This window comes from Branchiostoma floridae, chromosome 10, assembly GCF_000003815.2.
Source record: "Branchiostoma floridae strain S238N-H82 chromosome 10, Bfl_VNyyK, whole genome shotgun sequence".
Taxonomy (NCBI): Eukaryota; Metazoa; Chordata; class Leptocardii; order Amphioxiformes; family Branchiostomatidae; genus Branchiostoma; species Branchiostoma floridae.
In genome coordinates, this window is record NC_049988.1 from 8,635,476 (window position 1) to 8,655,450 (window position 19,975).

The 19,975-nt window shown below is 39.5% G+C and overlaps 1 protein-coding gene across 1 annotated transcript in view; it reads right to left on the reverse strand.

Annotated features, from left to right (window-relative positions):
* LOC118423783 (calcitonin gene-related peptide type 1 receptor-like) overlaps window positions 1-19,975 on the reverse strand; it is a 135,488-nt gene that overhangs the window by 115,056 nt on the left and 457 nt on the right. The window lies entirely within an intron of this gene.

The following is a 19,975-nucleotide window of genomic DNA, read 5'->3' on the forward strand; positions in this document are numbered from 1 at the left end:
GGGTTGCGCGTATTTTTCACCTGAAAACCGTCCCTGTCACATGTAAGCCGTACTTTGTACCTTGTACAATTGTTGTGCAATAAAGTTATTCTCATAAGCGAGGCTCGGGCGATTGACGCAGAATCGTCGTCCGATCGATTTTCGCCAAATGTGACAGGGGTATAAGCAACACTAGTAAGAGGGAAAATATTGTGTGTATTAGTAAAAGAATGTGATAAAACCCCTCTATTTCACTAGTAAAGGGTTTTTTTAAGGTCTAAACTCTGTTTGATGGAGTATCCGACTTCTACAAGCGTATTAAAATCATATCTTCATGGGAACAACATCTGAGTAATTCATTCCGAATGAATTTACACAAAACTTTCGTTGTTAAACCTATCTGTTCCTACATTTTAGTATCACAAAATAGCGAGAAGACGTCGAACTCAAATAGTTCACTATGATTATTGTGCTGGTGACATTGTAAATACCTGTCTTCATTCATTAATTCAATATTTAATTGGCCCCTCAGTGGTTACAGCCTCTGGTGAAAGTATACACTTTACTCATCATGGCTGAAAGCAAAAACTGACTCATCATGGCTGAAGGAAGCAAAACTGTCTCTAAATGTCAGTGAAGCGCACGGTGATATGTGATTTTGTGTGCAAATTGCGTATATTCACCTTCATCCAACAATTCGTTTTTTTTCATCCAATACTTTGATACTTTATTTAGAAAATCTATCATGGCGCCCACAAAGGAAAGAAGGATTGCCAAATGGACTATCACTCGAGAGAAACTTGAACAACACATCTATTTACCAGGCAATATAGAACAGTGCAGTCTAAATCATTGGGATAATGGGCCACAAGAGGCTTGTGCTCTCTCAAAAGCACTCCTTTATTCTGTTGTTTTGTTGACTTGAAGTATACGTGTACTATACCAAAGGTACTTTTTATTGTAACAACACCAAAAATGTAGTATTGGCTATAAGTCAAACTTTTATTTCTTTTGTAAATTCGTAAAGTGCAAAGATAGTTGCTTTGTTACAGCTAAAGCCTATGTCTATCCCCATATCATTTAATGGTACAGTCCAAGCCATAAGCGAGATATCCATAACTGACCCTCTCGTCATTCTGAACTGGCCTGTTCCCAACAACACGCTTGGACAGGTAGGTCCGTTTAGAACTGTCTTTGATGTGTTTTCTCTTAAACATAACGTTTAGTGACTCGAGTTATCTCTCTATGATACAAATGCCATCGACGGACGACTGTAATGTAGTTGATTTCGAACAGTATAGACTAAATAGCGTTCAAATACGATTTTGAACAAGTAGGTACATACATGTATATATTCTCGTTCAAAATGATAGTGTTATAAGTAATATATGGCCATGAATTTTCTGCAATCACACTTTGCTAATGATAATTAAATTGGCTAGCTTTACGAGACCTTTTGTCTTTCTTTCGTAGTTTTAGAGGATCCCATGCATTACATTACATTTTGATCGCGTCACTGTGCTATATAATGCCATATGTTCTTTCTGTATACTAGTACTCCGTATATCTTAAACGATAGTATATGTTTTGTCAACATTGAACAAATGTACATATATAGCTCATATGTATACTGTGAATAGTCTTTCGCCTATTCTATGTGGTATTTAAGAAATATGTTTCGCACATAAATTCGGGACTGTAGACTCTAACATGGTGCTCGATGTTGTATCATCATACTATAGTCTACATCATGTGCTTTAGGATGAGTTTCCAGACATGAAAGAAGAGCAAAAGTATCATCTAGCCTCCACTAGGCCTTCCTACGGGGGTACGGGGATCGTAGAATTGGGAAAAAAATCGGGAAATTTACCAGGGGAGTTAGCCCAGGCTTAGCTGACCTTAGCTCCATGTGCCGACCAACTCCTCTGGTGGCAAAACTCCCCTGGCAAATTATTCTCCCTATAATAGCCAACGTATACGTAGTCAGTCTGGTAGAGACTATATATATCATCAAGTATTGTACCATCCGTTTGGAAGATTGGAAATGATTATGTATTATGCATAACCATGCATTTCCGTTCCTCGGATACGACGTTAAATGGAGGTCCCGTGTCTGGGGAGAGCCATACCCCAGGCACGTTAAAGAACCCGCCGTACGTGCGATGGTGCGGTGTGAGTGGTTCAACTTCAAAACCTACAGTACCTTGGCCGCACCTGTGGCAATTACTGTCGTATTGCGGTCACCCGAGTGGTGCCGACTGGCATTTCACTAGAATGGAATATCACTAGAATGGTATGAGATTTATGATTTACAAATACGGCTCTCTGTCTTCTCACTATTTCTATCACTCAGTCACTCACCCCCTCTCTTTCTCTCTCTCTCTATACAGTCAAACCTGTCTATAGTGGCCACTCAAGGGACCGGACAAATATGGCCACTATAGACAGGTGGCCTCTGTATAGAGGTGGCAACTTGTAGATAAAATACCCAAGGGGCCGACAAAAGGTGGCCACTATGGACAGGTGGCCCCTCTGTAGAGGTGGCCCCTAATACAGGTTTGACTGTATATATATATGATACGTTATTGCAAATTTTTGCCCGTGGGCTAATTGCAGGTAACATGAGAGATTCAAACAGCGTAAATAATACAATATAGCAAAAGTCTACCCTAGTCTAAAAGCTAACTCTACATTCTGGGTTATTGGGTTCGATCTCATTTTTGGAGACAGTGGAAGACGATACATGTAGGCATAGGGCTCGCCATCAGTAGCATACGCCATATGAATTTTGCCTTCTCTCCGTGCATGTAGTCATAAATCCACACTCTTTGCTGAATCCTTAGAGTCCTACTCGCGAGGTCTGTAAAAGGTCAATAAACACCGCCGTTCACACTTTTCAGCCAACGGCAATCGATTCGCTACTTTTGAACGCGTTTCTATCCAACGTTACCACGCCGTTCAGAAACAGGTGTCCCTGTAGGGGTGCCCAGAAACACCGCTGTGGTTTGTGGAACGATGGCGCACATAACAACGAGGTAACGTTACATTTCATCGTAATCGAATTCCTGCACTTACGTAATTACCCCCGCCAAGAAGTTATATTTTCGGTGTCTGTCTGTCTGTCTGTCTGTCGGTCGGTCGGCCTGAGAGTTTGTAAGGTGCATAACTCTAGAAGTCGTGGATGGGTTTTTATGATATTTGCTGTGTTGATAGGGTTTAACAAATGAAGAAATGATTGTATTTGTGGCCCCTGGTGAATTTCGAAGGTACTTCAGCTGTCGGTTTCGATATGTCGTGTTTTGGACAAGCTATGGTAACGATTTTAGCGTGCGAAATAGCTCTTGAGCACTGGGAGAAGTTCGGGCTTACTCGCAGCTTATTCTAGAACTACTGGGACGTTTTGGTTGCAGATTTTAAGACAATCTCATAAGGTACAATGTATGGCAACCAATAACAACTAATAGCTATATAGAAAATAGCACAACTAGGCTACGTACAAAACAACAACATATTATCGATAACAGGACAGCCATTTGTGAGTGATCTGGCCTGACATTTGGAATAAAATATAGATAAATTGACCTTTATATGCAGATATATGAAGGTCCTGTACAAGTAATAGTGTCCGGGTGATAATTGGCAGCACCACTTCTGCTCGGATCATGTTTGCGTAGTCCTGATTTCATCATTCATAATCGGTACGCGGTTACGCAGGTGGCGGTGGCGCAGCATTCTTTTGACGCAAGCTGAATTTGAAATATTTCTATGAGCAATTTTGCCGTTAATGAATGAATTTAACTCCTTTTTCACACCATTCTTGCCAGTTTATCTTTATGTATTTTAAGTGCTCTTGACTACCATAGAGTGTTGCCGACTCCTTCTTTCGAATTCCTCTTCATGGTTAGCTTGAGTGAATTTTCAAGATTTTAAGCCAGTTCGATCAATTTGCTATATGATCCAACATTAATGAGTTCACTACAAGGACTACTTACGTTAGTGGATTGTGAAAAAAGGCCGAATGTTCCTACCAATGTCGATGTATACATTTCTGGTGAACCCACTCCCACAGGCAACAATGGTGTTCAACACGTTAATCTACGATCATAGCATTGTTAAGTGTAACAATCATGCATTCCAAATGATATGTAATACAAGATTTCATGTTATTAATTATACAAGTTAGGTCCTGATTTGCATAATTCATGTCCATTAAATGTTCTCAAAGTTAAAAAAAAGGTACTAGTATTGAATATGAAGTTCCCGTTACTTAGCTCAATGGAAATAAAGATCTTTATCGTGCATATCAATTCCTAATTTGCATAATCAACATACGGTTACATTGATCTTCATCAATGTTATCTACTTGCCAGAAATCATGAAAATTCAGCCATCCCTACTGGACTTATCCTGTTTTAATGTCTGCAACAGAAACGCCCCCTGCAGTTCCAAAAAAGATGCTAGAGGGCACAAACCTCATCACTTCTTAACGACTACAAGTAGCTATCTACCTACCTACCGAAAATCATGTCTGGCTTGTCTGGAATATGAGATATCAAAACATATCACCTCAAAATCAGAGATTACTGATGTCACATTCATCACAAAACTCTCTCTCTCTCTCTCTCTCTCTCTCTCTCTCTCTCTCTCTCTCTCTCTCTCTCTCAGTCAGTCTTTTCCAGACTATGACAAACTACGCAAAAGAACTTAACGGGAGGTGCCCCAACACGGTACGCTTTTTCTTGCGCTCAAACTCATGGCGCTCCATCGCTAGTTGCCTGAGAGTGGTCAAATTTTGATGACTGAATTTTTCACACATAGATTTTAACAACATACTTGAATAAGAAATGCATTCATGTGGTTCATGAACCTTTCGCGCTGCGTGTTACAAGCGGCAAACACTGTGAGACAATTTCGTGTATGTAACCTTTTAATTTTGTGCTACGCTGGACAGTGTGCCTAACTTGGTATGCTTTTTTACATTTTGCTCTATTCAGAAGTAAGTGGTAAATGTAAGTACACAGAAAAAAATTAACAGTATGATATTTTAGCTTTCTTTTGACAGTAAAATCGTGACTGTATGTACTTCTTGTCTCACATGAGGAAGGCTGTACCTAGAACAATCCAGCTGATGTTTTTACGGGCAATGGGCTGAATGCACTGATTGTGAATGCCCGACTAAAAAAGCCAGTACGAAAAGCGACACCGCCAACATCAACAAAACTCTGTCGGATTATATGAAAATATCATCTACATCTCTCTATCAAGTCTTATTTTCATATACAGCACGAATCATTTGTTACAGTCAAATAAATCTTTGGAGCGTTCTCTAGCCTGCCACCTTCACGGCCACACTCCCTTGAGAGTACAAGGATGGCAATGTTTATGTCGCTTCCTTTTGGTTGCTTTTCTACTCAACAAACATTTGAAGACCCATATTCATAGTGTTTTATGGAGCTTTATTTATGTGTATCATGGCAGCTGTGTGACTGCTTGGAAGAGTTCGTATAGTTAGCGACACGAGCCGCCATTACGCAGAGGCCGGTGACCGCAGTGATTCAGCACTGTCAACATTACTGTTAGAATTCTGTTTAAAAAAAAATGAAGTAAATATGTTGAAGTATACTTGGAATGCAAATTAAAGCTGTGTGCATGGACTTGGTTTATTTACCTTTGTAATCAGCATAATCAGTGGTAGCATACACGGTGTACTTATGGATAATAAGATCAGCAAAAAATCCGTACCGTCTTACGACGGGAACCATCTTAGGGCGGCCCCCGTTAACGACAAAACTACGTGCTACTACAATTGTACGGTAATACAAGATGTCGTCCATACGTACATATTTACGTGCATGCCCTTGTCAGCTCAAGTCATTCATTTTACTACGTGATGTTATTGCGAAGGATACACCTCTGGTACTCTGAAATGATCTGAGTTATTGTTGAAAAGATGGCCTTTAATGGCATGACATAGGCCCTAGGTTAATGGAATGCCCCTGTACTCGGGGTCAATAACCCTTCCTTTTTGCGAAGTATAAGGGAGTTTGCTGAAAGCAATGATGTTCAATCCGTCAGACAAACTCCCTAAGCAATACTCCAAGAACACGTTTTGAACATCAAAGTCTTTCTTTGGGCCCATGGGTTATACGACACTGTAGACTTTGAAATATTCGTTTTATGGTTAACGTTGAGGTAGTTGTGTAAGCGTTGATTTCTCCTCTTCGAAATTGGACGATTTGCTGTGGTTTTATGTTTGAGGTTTTCTTGGTGATCTCTAGACTACGAAACTGTAAATTTTGAAATATTCTCTGTACTTTAAAGTTTGCTGTTTTCACGGTGGTCTCTCCATCACAACATTATCACACTGTGAGTGATACAGCTTTCCGTCAGTTTCAAACTTTGCCCATCGCGAACTATAAACACAACGAAAACCTCCTCTACCCCCAACCACGAAACGAAGTCCCCCTGACCTTAAACGAATTTACAGTGGCTGTAGACAACAGTGAAGAAGAAACAAACCCACAGAGTAACGATGTGATGACATTCACTACCCAAATCTGCTGCTGAGTTTACCTCAACACGAGGGACTCATTAGGAAAGGTCGCGTCCGCACCGAGAGGACTGAATCTGCCCTTGCGGACGAATTCAAATGTCGAGCTGTTTTTACTGCCGCGAACAGATGTTCACGGTGTACAGGACAGATACCACGGTTAGACCTCTCCTTAGGAAAGCATGTTAAATGATATTTCAGTGCATTTTAAGACGCTGTCGATGAAGGTTAGACATCCAGGTAATAAGATACGCCAAATAGCAATTACTCAAGCAACTGGATATGGTTTTGGAAACGGCCTGACGTTTCAGGCAGAATCCACTACCTTTCGTCGGTGTCACTGTACACTGAAACAAGGCTTCAGAAAAGTAATAACCCTAATTTCATTCTTAAAATTCTTCTCCAACAGAAAATCAAAAGGGTCATCTTCATAATAATTTTTAAAAAGTTGTTAGCCAGCTCAAACTCCGAGGAATGCTCACCCTATGAAAGAAGTGTGTAGATGAAGTATCCTCTTTTAAAGTTTCCGACAAAAACACCTCTGCATTTGCAAGACACCCGCTAGGAGGCCCAAATCAACATCAAATATCCCCAAGCGCATAATCTACCTGCCACCTAATCATTGTGAGCATGACATGTTAAGAAAATAAGATACCAAAGCCAAAAATTACATTGTGACACCACAGAAAGCCGCTAGGGGGACTGTAATCGAAGATGTGATTTGTTTTTTTGACACTTTCTAACATAGCAAACTCCATAAGAATCCATTACCAGCTACTATCAAGTATGACCAACAACAAACAAAAATGCTACTCAAAATATGACCTTTTCGGTCTTGTAAAAAAGTGTCATACCCAATCTGAAGTGCAATATGTTATATGAAAACGGAAGCATAACTAATAACGATTGACGATGCATGGCTGCACTTTCATCACCTCTTCTCTCACTTCTCTCGCCCCTTAGTTCCCAAGATGGCCCGAACCTGAACCATCTTACTCTGCTACATTTAACAGCCCCGGGTGCAAATTGCAACCAATAAAACTAAAAGGTTACCATTTATCACCGTTGATAAGGATCTAGTTCTACTATATGTTACCTTTCATCAGTTTCCCTAGACATCTTGGAAATAGGTGAAAAATGAGATTACTTTAAATCGTCTAGACTGGCATTCCCTGATTGTTACTGCAGTATTCAACCTTAAGGATTAGGTCAGGGTCGTTTTGGGGGGAAAGTGTCAAATCTCCGGTTTTCTGTACCCCAAGGAAGTGTGCTTATTCGCTAAAATCGCGCGCCTGAATTCTATGTTTACATTTAGTTGGAGAAACATCCCAAGTCAATCATATGCCAGCGTGGCACAAACATTTAGGTTGTTTTTGCTTTCCTTCGTCTAACAAGTGGGTAAAAAAGAATATATCTGTGATTTGAATTGTTGATTTTGTTTTATTTGTCTTGTTTTATGATAATTGTCACAATGCAATGCACGTGGAGCATTGGCGTATCGTACAACACACATCAAAGAAATATAATTGTTTTTATGGGAAACTTTCTTGCTTTTCTGTAACGTTATTTCTGTATATATGGTGGGCATAGCACAGGCCTGAAAAACCTCCCCATGTTCGTGTGTGGTAAAACCATGATCTACTGCTGTCTCACGACGATGACGTCAAAGGTTAAGAGATCACGTCACTGACTTCGGATCACATTAGCGTTGGCTTACCGTTCACAGTATGTTCTGACAGAAACATAATTTTTGGCGATCTCTTGCCACAAGGCATCATTATTCAGTCGTTATTTTTCTCTTCACTGGCGTTACCAACCACCGTGTTTTACCAAAAGGTCACCAGTGCCTGTAACGGCTGTAAAAGGTTGGTTAACTTTGTCATTTCTTTTTAAAATAAGATGCCAGTGCATTACGGTGCTTATCGTTTTAAAAGAGAACTTGGTACAAGTCCAATTTTGAAAGTTACTATCGTATGTTCATGCACTGTTAAGCTTTCCTTGGAGGCATTTGTAAGTCTCAGCCTTGGTGTCTACAATTACCGGTATCTAACGGCTTTAACGGAACTGCTGTTCAAATTTTTATGTTCTGTGGTGAGGCTAAAATGATCTTCTCCATGCATATTTCATTTTGATTGAGGAGTGACTTTCCCCATGGGTGGGGGATAAAAGTTGACACTGACCTTTGGGAGATATTTTAAGACTAACGAGGGGGATGTTTTGAGGCCACACACGCCTTATTGTCACGCAAAGCGAAACGACCAGGCGGTTCTAATGTTTGTCTCCGCGTTCTTATCTTCATGAAAAATGGAGATATAGTTTTGAGTCTGTCTGTCTGTTTGTGTTTCCGGATTTTTGTAGCCAGCATAACTAAAGAACCTCTGGATGGATTACGTTGATATTTGGTATCTGGGTAAGTGTTGGAAAGACAAAGGTCACGGTCAATTTTACGTCCACTTGTATGTGACCTTGGTACTGCAGCAGAAATTTTTTTTTTTTATCTTTGACCTGGATGTACTATGGTCTATCTGATTTTATTTTGTGGCAGATAGCTTGTAACGTAAGGAATACGTGGCGTATGCTTGGGCCCCCATGCAGTTTGCTCTGGAACTGCAGGGTCATTTTTCCTGATGCAAAGCAAATTCAGAACTGTAAATGGCTTGCCCAAAAAGCAATATGAATTATGGTACATTGTAAAGCTAGTATACATGTGTTCAATCAACAAAATGACGACAAAACTACCAAATCGCAGCCAGAATATTGCATCTGTTATGTGGTAAATGCGGGTTAAGTAATAACGATGTACGGGGTGCATTTCGTACATTTTCACATGTCTTTATCAATCATGTAACTAATCGATCATACATTGATGATTTATCATTTATGGTGATTGAGGATGATTGATGATCAATGACATCATTTAGATCGATGAAAGGTCAGAAGGCTAGCCCACTCGTCCTGTTAGTGCCCTGCTGGAAACATGGCGACGCAACAAAATCTTTCAAGACAAAACAAAAGGGGTGTAGAAGGGGTACAAGCTAGCCTTCACCAGGCCTTCCTACGGGGGTCGTAGAATTCGGCACACACAAAAAATCGGGAAATTTGCCAGGGGAGTCAGTTCACGCTAAGGTTCATGTTCCCCCTCGTTACCGACCAACTCCTCTGGTAGCAAAACTCCCCTGGCAAATTATGCAGAGTCACTATAATAGCCAGCGTAGTCAGTTTGATAGAGACTAGGTACAAGTTTCCATAGAGTTGTCTACCACATAGACTGTTAGCTCCGTGTTTTTATTTATCTTGTGTAACTGTTCTCCCAACGTTGCCATCATAACTCAAGAAGCTATGGATAGATTGTAATGATATTTGGTAGGATGATGTGGACAATTCTTAGGAAGACATTTAGGTTATAGGACCTCTCTTGGCAATGCAGTATAACATACAACTGGCTTGTATCTCGTGTTCTACATTTAGTTTGTTCTGGATATGCTATGGTATTGCTTGATGCTTTGAAAATAGCTCTCAAAAGGATTTGCCATTTCAATCATACTCACACTTCACAGCGAAAACATATTGAGTCATTTGATAGGCTTTTAGATATGCGGCTTTTTCGGTCGTTTGATGAAGCTTTTTTGCTTTTATCCAAAGAATAGATCTTAAAATAGATATGTCTCAGATACTACTCCATCATCTTCTTCTATGATACCAGACAACAGTGCTAAGGGCTTTACAGAACAGATAGGCCGCGCAAGCTTTCGTAATGTTCGCTTAGAAACCTATTTTGTTGTTTGGTAGCACAAAGGTATCTGTTGACTATCAATAATTTTGCATGACTTTTTGCAACTTCGCCGTGAAAGATATGCTTTCGGGCTCTGTGTTTGTTTGTTTGTTTCTATGTATATGAGTATCCTAACTCAAGGAGTTGTCAAAGGATCTTAATATGTTAATTGGTTTGTCGCGCGCGATCGGTAGTTGGTAGAAAAATGAAGAAACGACAAGATGGTGGCCCCCTGGTAGCTTTCCATGGTATGAAAGCAGGAATTCCGGTTTTGGTATCTCGTGTTCTAGACATGCTATGGTAATGATTGAGATATATCTTGTGCTTTAAAAGAAGTTTTGTCGGTTTCAGCCCCCTAGCAGCTCTTATGGGGACAACAGGGACAGATTTTTGAAGGAGAATAATAGATAATTGAATAGTAAAGAGAAATCTATATTCCTTACCGCCTCAACCAATTCTAACCAATCATACAGCTAGCTACAGTAACCAAGAAGCGAAAGGAAATCGAATGTACAAGAGTAAACGTTTATATGTACATATAAATGTATTTGATTCTTACCATTATTACATGTATGCGATTCTTACCAAGTAACCTGTACTTAGCCCAGTGGGGCAAAAAAGGTATTCATTCATTCAATAATTCAAGAAGTCACGACTTTTGGTGTACTTTATTCAATGAGAAACACCATTTTGTACATGCAACAATGATCTGTTTGAAGATTTGAATCCCGGCAATTGCCGGATGACCTACATACGACAGAAAATGAACAGGGAGATAAAGTTTCATTCCGTACGTAAACACTATGAAACAAGTTGCAATTTCCTGGTATAACACGGTAACACAAACTGCTCCATCTGTCCATGCGTATCCCAACTTCTCAGTCACGCCAAACCACGTCATTAGTCCATGTTGATTTGAATATATGGATGACATCCGCGCGCGCATCAATTTCCGGCCATTTCCAAATATAAGAAAAAAAGTTTTCAACCACACAACGTACAAAACAGCTTCAAAATAACCGTGATTTGCAATAACAAATATCGGAAAACGTCATAGACAATTCCGAGGTCAAAAAAGGTGTGAAAGAACAAAAATGAATCTATTGTTTGGTATACTGGATTCTGTGTATTCGGTCATATGTTCAACCTTTTCGGACCACTTAAATCTTATAATGAAGGAAACTTTGTTTTGATCAAACTTTTTTTATTCGCACGCTCGCCTCAGTTTTTGGATTCCCAGAGAATGCTATCCATATATTCAAATCAACATGGCCATAGTCTTTGTCAGGGAAAGATTGCTTTTGAAGCTAACATCATGTGGTGGGTGGCACCATGGACGCCTTTTAACGGATGAATGTTTCTGTACTCTTCACATGGAATCTTCTAAATAACATGTCTCACGGTTTAAGTACTGCCATCAAAAGAAGAAAAAAGGTTTAGCATTACAAAGCCTCAATTCACTTGGCTATATTAGCTTCAAGTCTTTTATACCAGATTTCTAAGTACATAGGGCCTTACCCAATCATTTCTAAAGGATAAGAAGATTTGATGTGTGCTTACGTGTAGAGTTCACGGTGGTTTCCGTCATTTGATGATGTTAAATCGCTCATCCACGCCTCTGCACCTCAGGTGTTGCTTTTGTCCAAAGAGTATCTTAAGAAAAGAGGTTATACTTAAAAAATACACTCCTTCACATTTATGACGTCAGCTTTCCTGTGCAGTGAATCTCTTCAAGCTGTTACAGACACTGTTATTGCCTGACTACCTAGATAACGCTTTCTTCACCATTATTCAAAAACAGTTTCAAAGGTTTCTGGAAGCAACCGATAGGTCTTTTGAATGTCGTTAATGGCACAGTCGCAGATGGAAAGGTGAGCTTTCAACAGCAAAGAGGTCAAAACTCCACATGCGATTCCAGAGAATACATTCAGCCGAAGACTACACGGACATCAAAATAAAACCATTTCGATCTATCACCAACTTTAGCCGTTTTTTCTTTCAAAATTCAATTCAGTCAGGTCATTGAATAACTCAGCATATGGGTAACTTTTTTTTATATATCATAAGCGACACAGATATGCATCCTTGAAGACTTGTTTTTCTGCATTTCTTGTGCCTTTTCACAAAGTTCCTTTAAAAGGTAAAAGAATGACTTAGTGACATCAATGACGAAAGTGGTGATAGTATATCTAGCAATGAGGAGACAATGCTGCAGTGTATTGGTAAGAAAGCATGCATATGTCGACTACTCCATAGCTATTTTCAAAAATGCTCCATAGTGTACATAGCTTCCAACAAGAACCGACATTTCCCCATCATGCTTCTTGCACAAACCTTGAAGAAACATTCCATCCTTCTCGTTCTGAACCCTAAGGGACTACTTGAGTGTATATTTCATTACTTAGAACGCGTTTTCAGACAGCTTGTAGCGGCAAATAGTGTCCGTCCTCAGTTGGACAACACCATACTCCGAGTGATTACACTTCCAGTCGGCCTGAATCACTCGTAAATCTACTAAAATAAGTTGATATATCCTTGGTTTTCTGCTCATCTACTCATGCAAAGTCGGTAAAAGGTAACCATGAGAGATTTGCAATATGCGTTAAACCAAGATGGCGGAGCCGGCAACATGAAAATTTCTCGTGCGTCAGTTGAGTGCCGGTAATCCAAGGTAAAATAAAGTCAAAGTAAAGGTCTAGACTCTCTAAGAAATTTGATGAAACTCTTGACAAAACTTTTGTGACTTGTAATAACTTGTAATAGCCTCCATAACATAATCGGGAAACATCCAGATCACTGACGGGGAAAGTGAATGACGGGAAATGACCTGACACCTATTGGCTTCTACCTGTCAGTTTCATTTAGCAGTGGTTACTTGCAAAGTAAGGTGGATTATGTAGTCGACTGTCATTTCATGTCATCTTCTTTCATATGTCACTACACAGATTACAAGTCCACCCATCCTGTCTCTGCAGTTGACGTACATGACAATTATATCAATATGCGTACTTTTCTAAAGCTTTTGATTCTAGCCTTAACATGCGACAATTAATTCCGGACAAACACTCTGATTCCAGAAAACCTTAATAATTTCAACCAGATGAATCAACATTTATAAGTATGATATATCAAAGGATAGTGGATACGTAGGTTGCAATTAGATATCTCTACGAAATAAAGGTCTGCAGAATTCTGGCTCAGGGTCCCAGATTTCTGGCAGAATCCCCAGAATTTTGCAGAATTGGCCTTCTTCATGGAGACATCTAATTTCAACCTATATATTCATCATCCTTTATTTGATATATCATACCTACAAATATTAATTCATCTGGTTAATCTTTTTTGAAATAGATTAAGATTTTCCGGAATTAAAATGCTTGTCCGGAATTATACTGTTGTCTGTTCTTTGCATTTTCCGCTTCGTTGTAGTCCTCGCGAAATTCAATTTTATGACTTGATAAAATCCATGACTATCCAAACGTAAATCCGCAGGCAATGTGAGCTCAACTTTGTTCTTTAACCACGTTTCAAGAAGCTGTTTCAAAAGATCTTGGGAACCTTGTTATCAATAATCAGGTAATATATAATCCCCTTGGGTGCCCTGGGCAAAAGCAACTGAAGTTGCGGCGGCAATCTAATGATACGGCAGGGATGTAATCTTAGTCCTTTATTATTTAATTTATTCATCAATGATATATCTGAGTGCTTTGACCCCACAAAATGTGACCCTGCAGTCCTGACCTCAAAATCTCTAAACTGTTTATCCTGGGCAGACGATCTCGCTCTGATTTCATCGTCAAAACAAGGGCTACAGCATTGTATTGACTGCCTAGAAAACTATTGTAAGAAATGGAAGCTATCTGTCAATGTTTCAAAAACCAAGGTAGTTGTTTTTGGCAAAGGTTCTAGCAAGAATAACAAAGACCAATTCCATATTTATGGCAAAAATATAGAAATCACTGACAGCTATACATACCTCGGCATTCCTTTCACATTCTCCGGAAAATTCAAAACCGCCAGGAAATATTTGAAAACCAAAGCAATGAGAGCACTTTTCAAACTCAAGGCTCTTTTACTCTCTAACAAGGACATTTCAATCAATCTCGGAAAAAATCTATTTGACAAATTTGTAAAACCCATCTTTATGTACTGTTCAGAAATCACATGCTTTGACCGTTTTTCTAAAAGTATAAGAATCATTGTATCACATACCAATAACATCTGCGAACCTTCCTCAAAGGTTTTTTCTACTTTACTTAAAAAACTTAATATTCAAGATAACTTTCCAGCTACCATTCGAAAAACCACCTCTTCTGCTTTGAATACTACTTATGTTGTATGTTTGGAAAGAAATACAGATAAAGAAATACTATTGCGTCATGCCAATAGCCATATTTTACGAGATAACGGTTTCCAAATTATAAACCTAGACTCAAATCAACAAATTCCAGAATTTGACATCATTGACATGCGCTTCCAAAAATTTCTGTTAGGCATTCATGCCAAAGCCTCAAACGATGGTGTCAGGGGAGAATTGGGAACTTTCCCAGCTAGGATTGATGCAGAAATGCAACTTGTGAAATATTGGCATCGTTTAGTTAATCTGCCCGAAGATGCCCTTCTTCGTGAGGCATACAATACTGTTTCATTCGGAGAACATGATTGGATTGTCCACGTAAAAAATATCCTCAACTACCAAGGCTTTGGACACATATGGCTGAACCCGAGGTCATACCACATAGACACAATCACCACTCAGTTACGACAACGTTTACAAGATATATACGTGCAAAATTGGCATTCCTCTATTCGAAACAATTCCAAACTCTCATCTCTTTCTACATTGAACAAGCATTACAAGCAAGAAAATTACATTTCAACCATAAAGAGCCTTGACGTTCGTAGGGCAATCACACAACTCAGAATTGGCTGTCACAAATTAAATATAGAAACCGGAAGATTCCAAAAAATCCCTATTGACCAGAGGGTTTGTCCATTCTGTCCAGAGCTAATCGAAGACGAATATCACTTTATGGTTGTATGTCCCAAATATTCCAATATACGCAATTCTCTATACAGAAGGCTGTCATTTTGTACACAAGGATTTATCCAAATGGACCTGAAGTGCAAATTCAGATACATAATGACATGTGACAATCCCTGCATGGCAGATATAGGAAAATATATCAAAGAAGGTTTTGACATTAGAAATTCCCCAAATGATTGTAAAAGCCTCCAATGATTGTAAGAAACTTATCCCATACTACAACTCCTGTATTAGTTAGATAAGCCCTAAGTTAAGTTATAGCACTGTAGTTATGTAGATGCCATACTTTGTACCTCGTACAATTGTTGTGCAATAAAGTTATATAATGATCAAAGGACCATCAGAGCAGATGTTCGTCTCTGCAGTCCACACTTCAAACATTCAAACACTTCTGTTAATCATATTCCAACAGACTACATGTACCGCGGGTGTTTTGCAGAGCCCTTTGACGTAAATTGTTTTGGATATAAAAGACTTGGAATACGGTTGTCATCTTCAAATGCCAATGAAATTCGATTCGCCATCGGGCAGTCATTTGGGAGATGGGACGTCTTCCTTTGGGGTACAAGGCGGGAAAGCTAATCATTGACAAAGGCTGGTACCTCAATCATGTACACTGTATGATTAATCGTACTTCTCGCATACTTCAAAGAACTATTTTCTTGTTTCTTGTTGCTACAAGACAAAAGCGCACTGTGTCCAAAAGAAAAGAGTTGAAAATGTAATATATGATATATGATATGTGAGGCGTCGTCTGCTAACTATGTATCGTTGATAAAAACTCCGTACTTTCTGTTCGGAGTGGACAATACACAGGAAAATGGAATCCAAAAGACAGGAGTGGAGAAAGTAAGACAAATCAGTATTCAAACCTGTGTGGACAAATCCTCGTAAAACAGTTAGAGCTATCCACAACACACTATTTAACGTTACTGTGCGGCCTTATGTATCGAAAGGTTACAGATGGACGCAATATATATGTATGTGGCCATCCGTGGCTTTGCGGTGAACAAGCTGGAACCAGAGATATAAACTCTGCCCGGAGGTATGGCAACTGATGGCTCCTGAGAACTAAAACCTTGGTCCGCTCAGTTTCGTTCTGCGTAATCCGGTTAGAAAATGTCACACAGTCTTACCATTCGTCTTTTTTTGTTTGACACCAAACGACACTTTGTCATGACCATTCTAACCGGTTCTCTCCAGAGGGCTGATCACCTACAATAAATACATGGCAATGAAATATAAAGAGACATAACAGTACAAGAGAGGCCAGAAGCTGGTGCTTCAATGCTAGTGCTAGCACAACGGTGTGGCCGAGGGCTATATAGACGTGTTCTTCACAAATTCATTTTTATCTAAAACTAACGTAGAATGGCACCAAGTACGGTATGAATGTCCTCATTAGGTAGTTTTAAAGAACGCTTGCACTTAACTAGTTAGATGTCCAAAAGTTTTGTGTGACAGGTCGCTCGATGTGAGCTGCTGCTGCCGCGCCGCATGCCTGCGAAGCTGGTTTGTTAAACCAAAGGGCGATTATACCAGCTAACACATAGATAAGGATACAGATAAACAAATGGAGATGGGAAGGATATCAACTTTCAGATTCTAGCAAACACTACAAGTGCAACGAAGCACATGGAACTAAAAAATAACTACATTCACTTCGGACAGACAGGTTTTACTACAAGCTGCAGATCGTAATAAAGCATTCAAATCATGCCATCAACAGGGCGACCAAATCAGCCATAATTGCATAACTACAGAATAACCGTGGCACCGACCAACCTTTCAATAAACGCCAAATCATCCTCTATCAAGGGATTTGACAGCCATTACGGTTCATCATTGGTGACAAGCATCTTAATCTTTTATAATGAGGTCTACAGTACAAGTCGTCTCTAAGTCACGCTGAATAGCTTCTAAGGGGGTATCAGGAGAACATCGTGATTCTAATTAAAGCCCTCTTTACCTCCATGAAATGTCATGGAATGGAGGTTATATTTTCTGTTATGTGTCTCTGTCTGTGTAGATGATTACTCAAGAACGGCTGGATGGATTGGTTTCATACTTGTTGTGTTGGTGGGGTGTGATGAAAGCTCGAATCGATGAGATCTTGGGAGCCGTATCTGTCGTTATAATCGATGTAATAATATCAGAAATCACCCCTATATTTGAGATATATTGGTACAGGCATCGTGCTGTATGTGTTTGTTAACGGGCTTAGCTGCAAGCAGATAGTGAGGTGACAGCTGTTTGGGGAACCCCCAGTAGTTTTATTTATGTCTGCTTAGGACTGTTTGAAATATTTGTAACAGTTGGTACAGTAGTTACCTCCATGAAATGTCATGGAGGTTATATTTTCTGTTATGTGTCTCTGTGTACAAGATTACTCAAGAACGGCTGGATGGATTGGTTTCATACTTGTTGTGTTGGTGGGCTGTGATGAAAGCTCGAATCGATGTGATTTTGGGTGCCGTATCTGTCGTTATAATTGATGTAATAATATCAGAAACCCCCCCTATATCTGCGATATATTGGAACAGGCATCGTGCTTTAAATGTTTGTTAATGGGCTTAGCTCCAAGCAGATAGTGGGGTGATTTGTATGACAGCTGTTTGGGGAACCCCGAGTTTTTTTAATATGATAATTAGTTTTATTTATGTCTGCTTAGGATATCATGGAGATGTGAAGCGTAAGTATAATTGTAAGAAGTTGAGGTACATTTAACGGTAATGCTTAACAGGTATGGATGTCTCACATACTGTACTGCTGATTTGAGTGACATGGTGATTAAAATGCCATTAGGTCCTCTCATCTTAGATGGGTTGGGTGTCAGAAGTTTTATGGGCGATACAGATGTTCTGATTTCGTTACGATAAGGGACAGTTGTTAGTTGTCTCTTTCGTAGCCAATGGTACTTGTTTTTTTAGCAGACGGGGTTGGCGCCAAGTATTCATCTTACAGTTGATGTAGGGCTATCAGAGGAAAGTGTGCACCTCATTTTTGTACTGTGTGAACAGCTGATGTTATGACATATTGGTGGAAAATCAAATCACCATCTGACTAAAGTTGGCCACATCCCTTCTTCTTTCTGAGTTTCCCAACTTCCTCCCACCACACCGCTCTGAGGCACATAGTCGAACCTCAATAATGCTGACAACCTTGGACAGTTTAAATACCAAACATCAAGCTTAAGGAACACCACGCTACCATATGCCGTCGACCTCTTAAACGCACATTACACAATTAAGTGTCACATTTTAATAATGACACAATAATGACACATCCTCTGTGTCATTAAATAAATACACCACTACTTTCCCATAACATTCATAACCATTACTCTCAAATACAACTATAAACATACATACCATCCACAAAAAAGCAATAAATATTTCATGGAGGTATGAGGTCCCCGAACTCTAGTTCTATTTCTTTTATGCCAGTAACGTTGGTATATTAAGCATCTTATCTTAATGTAATTGTTCTGTAGTTTCCCTGTCTATCGTGTGATGTTGTATTGGTGTAATGCATGTATGGGACCACAGGTAGAATAGCTGCAGCAATGTCATGCTAACTGGGCATTCAAATAAGATTATTGGTGGATTTGTCTGAATCCTACATTTCATAATTGTGATGTGATGTATGCTGATGTAAAAGTATGATTTAGAATACAAGAAAACATAAAAAAGTTACAATATAGGTCCCTATCTATTGGACGATTTGACAAACCTTTGGTCGCTCAGTGGTTACATCGTAGTCAAAACATCGACATTAGCTCCATTGGAAAGTGTGCATGAGCGTATCATAAAACCACAATGCGGATGTTCTTACAGTGACATGTGACTATAGCTATAGTATAAACCTGCAAATGACAAAAGAAAGGCATTGAGCATTCATCTCATACGTAGGAAAAGGCATCTTAAGTTTTCCTTGGCATAGCCCAATGTCCTCAAGGAGGACTTCATTCCGGGTTTGCTAATTTTCAACTATTCTTGAGCACCATCAGCACAGATCGATTTTTACCAGTTCGTGACTTCTACCAATCAACCGTCCCTTGATCTATGATTACGTTGACTTGTTCCATACGTGAAGGTCAATCGTAATGATTTATTCATGTCGTATAGGTAGATACATGAACTTAAGGACCGTCAAGAACACAATTTATTGACGCATCGCACGCACGGTTGCGTAGAGGAATCAGCTCATGGCGTATGGTTTGTAGCAACCTATCCGGCTTGAAAGTTGAAACGTTTTTAAAAACATTACTTTCCTGATACAAAATCATGAATCATTGTGAGGATGATGACATTCTGGAATAAGAATACTGTACTTAGATTTTTTTTCGACAGTAAAAAAATATGAAAAAAATATTCTCACGGTCCCCAGGTAACACTGGATGTGTACTTGATCATAGATTTATCACTAAGATATGAATGAAAAATTTCCTATCAACTCATAATGGGTAGATTTTCTGCAGGAGGGAATTGGGAGCTACATCAAGCCATCTCTCCGACGTCTAGTCGGGCCTAGATCGGCTACACTTGGGGACGTAGACATAGCTCTTTCTACAAATGAGTAGTATTGGCCACCACTTTGAGTACACAGATTGTCTAATCAGTCTGTG